The sequence below is a fragment of the Rutidosis leptorrhynchoides genome, chromosome 11 (assembly GCF_046630445.1).
Source record: "Rutidosis leptorrhynchoides isolate AG116_Rl617_1_P2 chromosome 11, CSIRO_AGI_Rlap_v1, whole genome shotgun sequence".
NCBI lineage: Eukaryota > Viridiplantae > Streptophyta > Magnoliopsida > Asterales > Asteraceae > Rutidosis > Rutidosis leptorrhynchoides.
In genome coordinates, this window is record NC_092343.1 from 56729206 (window position 1) to 56740604 (window position 11399).

Below are 11399 nucleotides of genomic sequence, written 5' to 3' on the forward strand. Positions count from 1 at the left end.
TTATATAAGCATCGATTCATTGTAATGAAATAGAAAAGTTAGACAAATGAGTACAGCTGCAGTAGAACACGTACACTAGTGGTCAGCCATTTTCGGTTTAAGCAGAAACAAATGGGTCGCTATTTGTAATAGTAAACAGAAACATTTGCAGCGGTTTTATGATCGTGATTAAGGTGGTGTTAATTCACGAAGGTTTGGTGAGAATGACGACTTCATGGTGGAAGAGTAAGGAGGCAAGTTGAGATAATGATGATGGGTTTGTAATGGGTTTACTATGGAGGTGATTTGGTGTTCGTACATGAAGAAGGTGGAGTTTGACTGGTTGATAAACAGAAAGGGTGGTTAGTGGTGGAGACCTTGGTGTCTTTGATTGAAACACAAACATAAGATAGATAGAATTAAGGAGATGATGTGTTTCCGGGTGATGCAGTGGTTGTCGATGATTGATCATGGTGGAGGTGGCGGCTTTGGTGTAGTCCAGATGGTGGTGTTCTTGCTTGATGTTTTCACAAAGGAGGAGAGAAGGGAGAGAGATTGAGAAAGAGAGATATTGAAAGGGTGGACATTTACGTTCAATCGTACAAAGAGAAAAAGAGATATAGATTGATTGGTGGTCGACAATTCTAATTATAAGAAAACAAGAATCAAAAAGCAGCAAACGAAGGATAACACATTTCGTATGAATTGATTCTGATATCTAATATTTTTGTTTGATAATGTTAAAGTGATATGGACTTGTAACAAACTCGTACTTCTTGTTTGCTGTAAAAGTCTAACGAATCAGATGGAAATCAAAACAGGATCGTCCTTTATTAGATTTTACATATACTCCGTATATAATTAATACTAATAATTAATAATAATAATAAATAATAATACTAATTGCCTAATAAAAATATGTATATATCTGCATATATATATATATATATATATATATATATATATATATATATATATATATATATATATATATATATATATATATATATATATATATATTTGTATTTTTATATGTATATCTCTTATATTTATATATCTATTTTTATAGATTATAATTAATATTATTAGTAAATATAACTATAATAATAAGAATGATTTTTACTGATAACGGTAATAATGATAATGCTAGAAATGATACTAGTAATAATATCTAATAATAATATAACAATTTACATGTATCTATATACAAGTAATTGTTCGTGAATCGTCGGGGATTGTCGAAGGTCAATTGAATTTATGACAACAGTTCAAACTTTTTGAGACTTAACATAACAAACTTTGCTTATCGTGTCAGAAACATATAAAGATTAAGTTTAAATTTGGTCGGAAATTCCCGAGTCGTCACGCACGTGATCTGATGAGTCAGAGATATACTTATGGATTGAATCAAGGAAAAAATGGCTTGAAAAAGATAAAGATAAGGTGAAAATAAAACAAATGGCGAGAATTAAATGGACAACATAAGGGAACGAAAATAGTAAATATTTCCACTCTTGCATCAAAAGGAGGCAAAAAAAAAAATATAAAAAAAAACGTGGGATTACACTAATGGTTTATGGATTGAAAACTCGCAACACATAAAAGAGAAAGCGTTTAAGCACTTTAGTAACAGATTCAAAGAAGATGATTCTAGGAGATTTAAATTTTGTGGACCATTAGAGAAGACACTTTCAAATGCAGAAGCATCGATGTTAGAAGTTCCCTTTTCTATGACCGAAATTTTAAATGCGATTAAAAATTGTGGTGGTGACAAGGCACTGGAACCCGATGGTTTTAACATGAAATTCTTCTTGAAATATTGGGACCTAATCAAGGAAACTTCATTCGAGGCTTTCAACAAATTTTGGGTGAGTGGTGAAATATCTAAAGGTTGCAACTCGTCGTTTATTGCCTTGATTCCAAAAAAGAGTGATCCGCAAGGTATTAACGACTACCAGCCAATTAGTCTTATTGGAAGCTTATATAAAATATTATCCAAAGTATTGACTGATGATGTAGCGTGAGGGTACGAAATAGTATTATTTTTAATACAAAATACTACAAAATATGACACAAGTTTTATTAATTTACGGATGGGATATACCTAAACCTTGCTACAACACTATAGGCAGTGTACCTAATCGTAGAGTAGTGTAGTTTTTAGTAAGTCCGGTTCGTTCCACAGGGAGCTAGTGATTACGTACTATATTTTTATAAAACTATATTTATATAAATTTATATATATATATATATAAGTAGTAATATTATTATAAAAGGGGGGTTTTTACCGTTTAATGACCGGTTTGTCGATTTTATATTTTTAAGCGTAAAGATAAATGACAATAATTAAAGTGCGTAAAATATATAAATGACGATAAATAAAATAACAATAAATAAAATTGCAATAGAATATGAAATAAAAGGATTATGCTTATTTAAACTTCCGTAATCATGATGTTTAACGTTTTGATTTTAATTAATTGTTACTCGGGTTAATTGTCCTTTGTCATGGTTTATTTGATACCTATCTGGTTTTTGTCCATAATAGTCCATCGGTCATAAATATAAAGTGCGAGTGTCCTCGTCAAATTACCCTTATACCCGAAATCAAATATTCCAACTAATTAAGGATTTAAACTGTGACGCAGTTATCACTTCTGTCAACAATTACACCAGTTATCACTGTATGTAATCCACCCCTGTTTTGATTAGATATGAATATTAATTTCCCCACTTGATCAGTTTGAATAATCAATTACCCAACCCGAATAATTAATTAAATGATTATAATAGATTCCATATGAACGTCACTAAATAGGACAACCATAATCATTATTAATTATTAGGATAATTAATTTGAAGATAGGTTCGACAGACTCCAATGAGTTGTCACTCAATTAGACAATACCCCCCATCTATTAATAGTCAATAGTCCAATTTCCACAAGTGTCGGTCTTTTGCCCAAACCTTAATTATGGTACAAAATCCAATAACCCCGTCTTAATATTTAGTCAAACATCACGATTACTTCGGCTTAAATAAGCATAATAATAACTTAGTTACAAGACATTAATTTAAAAAGGAAGAACATAACTTACAGTGATTATTAATCGTGTAGCGTTACACGGACAGAGTTTCGACTTTAAAACCCGTAAAACATTCCTTACAATAACCCAATTATTATTAAACTTAAACTAAAATTAAAATTATAATTATAAATATATATATATATATATATATATATATATATATATATATATATATATATATATATATATATATATATATATATATTACATGTAAAGAGAAAGAAAGAAGAAAAGGTGTACATAAATCGATCCAATGAATAGCCTTTTATAGGCAAATATTGAATTGAAATTTTCACTTATGACCCCTTAACTATGCTCAATTAACAACTTTTTATTATTTATTATTATTCTTATTATGAATTATTTAAATATTATATTATATTCTTGAGCATAGTTGACTTGTACTTTCAGCTCCGTTGCGTCGAGCGTTGATAGTTGGCTCTGGTACCGGTTCCGGATTTTCGAACGTCCTTTCGTATAATTTAATATCTTGTACTTTGTGTTTTGTAACTTGTACTCTTGTCATTTTTAGACGTTTCTCATCAATAAATTGAACCTTTTGAATTGTATCTTGTACATTTGAGCTTTTTGGACGTTTGTGTCTTCAAATCTTTGTTTTCGCCTTTTGTCTTCGCACTTATTTATTTAAACAATTACAATGAAAATATAATACAATTACATATGAAAACCTATTATTTAGAAGGGATATTGCTATGAAATATATGTTCCTTTTTAGCCTTATCAAATATCCCCACACTTGAGCGTTGCTTGTCCTCAAGCAATACAGAACTTGAAATAAAAACATACATGAATCACTTTTTTATTCATCACACTTTGTACATTAGTGATTTTGATATGGTGGTATAAACAATGATAGTAACGATAGAACCATGGTTAAAGGTGGGTGTGTCATCCACAGTTGCCTCGGGTTTAGGTCAACGACACTTGCAATCAAATAGCCGATTTACTTTCGGTTTCCAAAGCAAAGTGCACATTTGAAAGGTGATTTACAGTCCCATATGACTATGAAAATGTAGATCCTTAAGGAAATTGGATATTTATGAAAACATTTGATCTTTTTGAAAATTTAATCTAGCTTTTACCCTAGATAAGTTTTCCGGAATAACCCTTCACCGGTGTTTGCAAAATATTTTTGTGGGTTGTGTGGGTTTCAGATTTGAAAATTTTAGCTCAACACTTGTGGTTTTGTGTTACCCACTTGCTAACCTTGTATTGGGAAAGCAACACGTCCAGTTTACTTGTTCCGTATATTACCTTTAGGTAAACTACCGTCCGGTTGTAAAGGAAAGCGATGAACAAGAAACTGTTAAGGCAATGTCTAATGACATGCATATGATTATGGTCTTAAAACGTGTCGGATGCTAGTACTATCCTTTGTAGGAGCAATAGTAAAGATCATCCTATGATTTTTCGGTCTGGCACTAGGTCCTGTCTCCGACCATGCTATGCAACCACCGTTTCTTACGGTTGACACCCGATTTGGTTCAGGTGACCTAATGAATTCTGATGAATTCTCAGGATTTTACGTTCAATGGTAATGAACGCATTGAAAATAGGTTTTCAGAAAACAAATCGGTTTTATTTTTGATCAAAATATTTTCTTGTTCAAGCTCGAGTTTAGATATCATTGAATTCCATGAGTTTGTAATTCTCAATCTTTAAGGTCAATCTCTAGGATTGAGTAATATCAGTCTTAAAAGCTGATTTTTGATCTTTAAGGAGATTATCCTTTCTGGGGATTTGATTCATTAGTCTTATCAAGCTAATTTGCACGGTGCCCCCCATTGTGCGAGATAAATCCTTCTCATGGTTAGGATAAATCTGACCACATGGCGACCCTGTTTGATGCTGAGGTCCGTGGATTTCCTGCTGATTTTAGAGATGACTTTTCTAGATTTTTCGTCAACCTACAGCTGGTCTGGACGACAACTTCATGACCTAAAACAAGAAGCGCGTTTCTTTTTCGGAAGACTTTACTTCCTTTTAATGATGGAATTGATTCATCGTGTAGATCCATCTTTCTTACAGTAAATCGGGTAAACCAGTTAATTTAGTCCAAAGTAAAAGCACCTGCAATAACTTTACAAAAACATGTGATAGATGGTTTTTAATTGAATAACTTGGTACATTCTCCTCACACTTGGCTTTTTTCATGCGTCTTTTTATATCTTAATAAATAAATTCAAGCGTTTTAGTTGTTTCTCAATTTATGTCCTTTCCGAGGTAACAATAATTTCGGCATTAACACCTAGTTTTATCGTTCATAAATATGTATAAACATGATTTTGAATTCATTTAGTTAAAAAAATTTAAAATTTTCATAATATTTAGAAAATAAGCCAAGTATAAACCCGAGAGAATTTATAACCCTTCCCCACACTTGAGATCATGCAATGCCCTCATTTGCATGAAATCAGACTATAATTATAAATTCATGAGGGTGATTAGTGTAGGAAAGTGATTAAAAATACCCAGTTTGTAATTACAAAGCTCGTCGAATGATAGATGGCGCGCCTCATCGTTCATTCCTTCATTTATTATATCACATTTGTTGTTTTGCATCTTGTCGTCAAAATCAGTAGCTTTTGCTGAACTTAATGTTAGTCTTTGAAAGTGCGTTGTTTTACCCTGTTGTTTACATGAAAAAATACAAACATATATACATATTTTTAAAGTTGGGTATATTACCCCACGTTCAAAAATTTATAAAATCAAATATTTTTTTTTTTTTGCATACTTTAAATCAATAAAATTAAAAATAATGATGACAAAATTTTTCGCCCCGCCCTCGGGTAAAGTAATTTCGGCTCAACAACCTAGTCTTCAACTCACGACGAATTTTAGAAATCATTTTTTTTCAACTTAATGAAATAAAGTAAATTTTTGTTTTTAAATTCACACAAAACTTAAAAAGAAAACATATTAATTTCATATAAAACCTAAAAAATAAAAAAATTCAGAATGGGGAGAGAAAACTAGTTCTTTAGTGTCTGCTAGTGGAAAAGACCAATCGGATTCCATTCTCGAAACTACACGAGAACAGAACAACTAACTCCAAACAGCATTTTCTTTTTAGAATATTTGAATCTCCTCACACTTAGGTAGATGTGGTGTCAAAATTGTGATTAACTTCATCGTCAATTTCTCTTGGACCATAATCAACTTGCATATCTGTGACTTTTGCTTTAAGCCAGTGACCAGCTTTTTCCGTAATATCCACAAATTCAACTAGCTTCGCCTTTTCTTTAGGCGACAGATTGGATACTAACCGGTTATATAACTTAAAGTTCCCCTTACTTTTAGCATCAATAACCCGTTTAAAAAGTTTCTTCATTGAACTGTTAATAACGGGGTCATTTAATTTCGTATCAACTATGGGGTTCTTTATTATCAAGTCATCATTAGGTGTTACTTCATTTTCCCCACACTTAGGCATTCTATTATTGTTAAGCATTACCGTTGGAGTTGGTAAAACAACATGGTTCTTACCAATCATTTTTGTCGGTTCAACGGTTTTGGTTTGTGGATATTTAGACTTTCGAATCATAAAGGTGATCGATTTCTCATCATTACTAAGTGTCATTCTACCCTTTCTTACATCAAATAACGCCCCGGTGGACGCTAAGAATGGTCGACCTAAAATTAGAGGAACGTTTGAGTCCTCTTCTATGTCAATGACAATGAATTCGACTAGAAAGGTTAAATTACCTACTTGAACGGGTAGGTTGTCAGCAATTCCAACTGGGTGCTTAATGGTTTGATCAAGGAGTCGAACACTCATATCCGTTGGAGTTAACTCACCTACACCTAATCTCTTATATAATGAAAGAGGCATAACACTCACACTTGAACCTAAATCTGCTAGTGCATCATACATGACACAGTCACTAAGTAGACAAGGAACAATAAATTCATCCGGATCACCTACCCTAGGTAGAGGATTTGGTGGAACTGTCTTCACCGGGTTTACTTCTACTGTTTTTGTTTCTTGCACTTTTTTATTCTTCTTCTTCTTCTTTCCAGAGGTATCACAAACTTTATTACCTATTACTAGCTCATACTCAACTCCTTTTCTTGGAAACGGGATGGGTGGTCTGTATGGTGCCACCACTGGCTTTACATACTCGGGTGGTGGTGGTGGTGTAACTTCTTCATTGTTACTTACATCTAAAACCTCCCCATCTTCTGATGCTGGTTTTTCAGAATTTGTTGAAACCATATTAACATTTTCACTCCGAGGATTTACTTCAGTATTACTCAGTAGCTTTCCTTGTTTCCTTTCACTCATCAATCTAACAAGAGTACCTATTTGTTTTTCTAGATTCAAAATAGAAGCTTGTTGAGTTCTAAATGACTGATCAAACCTCTCATTCGTTTGAGTTTGAGTTTCAATAAATTGTGTTTGAGATTCAACTAGCTTAAATACCACTTCTTCCAGATTTGACTTTTTCTCTTCGGTTTGTTGTGGTGGTTTATACAAGCCAGGTCTTTGTTGATTGAAAGTGTTGTTTTGAGTTGGTTGGTTATTCGGACCTTATTGGTTATACGAGTTATTGTCGGGTCCTTTTGGATTGTAAAGAATGTTTTGATTTCGATTGAAGTTTGGCCTTGGCGGTTGATAATTATTCTGATAACTATTTTCCAGCCTTTGGTTCATGTAGACAACATTTTCACGTTGTTCCATCGTTTGTTCAATGTGACAGTCTTTCATTAAGTGTGGTCCACCGCATTGCTCACAACTGATTCGTATTGCGTGAATATCTTTATTCATCTTTTCCATTCGTCTCTCGAAAGCATCTATTTTTGCGGAAACGGAATCAAAGTTATGGCTAGAATCGGCTCTAGCCGCTTTAGATGAACGATATATATCTTTCTCTTGGTGCCACTCATGAGAGTGGGAGGCTGTGTTATCAATAATTTTGTAAGCTTCAGTTGCGGTTTTCTTCATAATGGAACCACCAGCTGTTATGTCGATGTCTTTTCGTGTAGCAACGTTGACACCTTGGTAGAATATTTGTACTATTTGATAAGTGTCTAAACGTTGTTGAGGACATCCTCTCAACAACTTTCCAAATCTTGTCCACGCCTCATATAGAGTTTCATTTGACTTTTGTGTGAACGTAACAATTTCTCCTTGAAGTCTCACGGCTTTAGATGCCGGAAAGAATCTTTTAAGAAATTTCTCAACTAAAACATCCCATGTCTCAATCGCCCCTTTAGGTAACGATTCTAAAATCTTTGGCTTCTCCCTTTAAAGTCCAGGGAAACAACATGAGATAGATCTGTTCATCCTCAACTTCTCGGATCTTGAATAGTGTACAGATCCTATTAAACGTACGAAGATGTTTGTTTGGATCTTCCTTCAGCGCACCACTATATTGGCACTGATTAGTTACCATGTGTAGGATTTGTCCTTTGATTTCATAATCTGGCGCATTAATGTCTGGCTTAATAATGGCTTGACCTTGGCCCGTGCGTGTGGCTCTCATTCGGTCTTCCATACTTAGAGGTTCCAGATTTTCCATAATTGAATTTGTTGAATACGAATCACTAGAAGATTCTGATTTAATGGTTTGTGGTTCAGGAGGAATGATTAGTGGTTCTGGATCTTGGAATTGTCCCTGAATATTCTCCGGATTCTCAATTGTGAGGTCGGGTTCAAAAGATGGATTATCGGAAATTTGAGTTGGAGTTCTTGGTCGACTAGATGATGATTCTAAAGAAAAATCAACGGCGACAATATTGGCTAGATGTCTTGATCGAGTTATAGGTGGTGAACGTATGAAAGGTGGTGAACGTTTTACTCGGTGCATTCACTGAATATCCTATTAGTTTTTAAAAGGAAAGAAAAATTATATAAGTTATCCAATTAATAGATTTTTCTGATTTTGCCCACGTTTCGAAAAGCCAAAAGATGCAGCAGAGGGGCAGGATTCGTTTGGTCTCAATATAATTGAGTACTGTTTGGCTCCAATAACCCGGTCCACGTACAAATCCAACTATTACTACGAACCAGAAAATTTTGATGTCTATCAATTTAACCACTTAAAATAAATTTTCGTAATTTTAAGAAATTTAGATAAGAAGTAGAATAAAAATCTTATCCTAAAACTAGAATAGCGAGAAATAAGAAAGAAAAAAAAACGCGTCGAAAAAGGTCGAAAAATAGGCGTCGAAAAATAAAAATAAGAAAGTAGCGCGAAAAACGGTGTCGCAAAATTCTAAATCACATAAATCTTAGTCTAAGGAATAAGCACTTAAGGGATTTTACGGCAAACCTAAAAATTCTAGAAATAAAAATAACTATGACAAAACTAAACTTAATACTAAAAATTGTAACTAGAGTCTAAAAATCTAAAGGTAATAAAAAAAAAACTTTTTTTTTAATTTTTTTTTATATTTCGTTTTTTAAGGATTTTAAAATTTTTTTTTTAAATTTTTTTTTTATATATATATTTTTTTTAAAACTTTTTTTTTAAAAAAAATTTTTCTTTAAAAAAAACGATTTTTTTTACAATTTTTTTTTTAAAACGAATTTTTTTTCTTTAAAAAAAATGATTTTTTTACACAAATTTTTTTTTTAAGGAATTAATAATTTTTTTTATTATTATTATTTTTTTTCAAAACTTTTTTTAACTCATTTACTATTCATGAATAGTAAATGAAAAGAAATTAATTAATTTACTATTCACATGAAAGCGACATTATAGAAATTCTTAATTTCAAGTTACATAATATACCCCTGAAATATTTAATAAATACGACTTTTTAAAACTTTTAAAACTTTTACGTATCAAATTTGATTCTAAAATATTATTATATTATTATATTTTATTTCAATATTATTATATTTATTAAATTATTATATTTAAATTAATATATCTTTAATCAATCAAAAACTAAAAAAAAAACCTTAAATACCCCGTGAAAACACAAAAAGTGTCCCCGAAATTACTTTTTTTTATAACTATATTTTTACAGATATAAATTAAAAATATAGCGTTTTAGCTTTCCCCGGCAGCGGCGCCAAAAACTTGATGATGTAGCGTGAGGGTACGAAATAGTATTATTTTTAATACAAAATACTACAAAATATGACACAAGTTTTATTAATTTACGGATGGGATATACCTAAACCTTGCTACAACACTATAGGCAGTGTACCTAATCGTAGAGTAGTGTAGTTTTTAGTAAGTCCGGTTCGTTCCACAGGGAGCTAGTGATTACGTACTATATTTTTATAAAACTATATTTATATAAATATATATATATATATATGTATATATATATATATATATATATATATATATATATATATATATATAAGTAGTAATATTATTATAAAAGGGGGTTTTTTACCGTTTAATGACCGGTTTGTCGATTTTATATTTTTAATCGTAAAGATAAATGACAATAATTAAAGTGCGTAAAATATATAAATGACGATAAATAAAATAACAATAAATAAAATTGCGATAGAATATGAAATAAAAGGATTATGCTTATTTAAACTTCCGTAATCATGATGTTTAACGTTTTGATTTTAATTAATTGTTACTCGGGTTAATTGTCCTTTGTCATGGTTTATTTGATACATATCTGGTTTTTGTCCATAATAGTCCATCGGTCATAAATATAAAGTGCGAGTGTCCTCGTCAAATTACCCTTATACCCGAAGTCAAATATTCCAACTAATTAAGGATTTAAACTGTGACGCAGTTATCACTTCTGTCAACAATTACACCAGTTATCACTGTATGTAATCCACCCCTGTTTTGATTAGATATGAATATTAATTTACCCACTTGATCAGTTTGAATAATCAATTACCCAACCCGAATAATTAATTAAATGATTATAATAGATTCCATATGAACGTCACTAAATAGGACAACCATAATCATTATTAATTATTAGGATAATTAATTTGAAGATAGGTTCGACAGACTCCAATGAGTTGTCACTCAATTAGACAATACCCCCCATCTATTAATAGTCAATAGTCCAATTTCCACAAGTGTCGGTCTTTTGCCCAAACCTTAATTATGGTACAAAATCCAATAACCCCGTCTTAATATTTAGTCAAACATCACGATTACTTCGGCTTAAATAAGCATAATAATAACTTAGTTACGAGACATTAATTTAAAAAGGAAGAACATAACTTACAGTGATTATTAATCGTGTAGCATTACACGGACAGAGTTTCGACTTTAAAACCCGTAAAACATTCCTTACAATAACCCAATTATTATTAAACTTAAACTAAAATTAAAATTATAATTATAAATATATATATTACATGTAAAG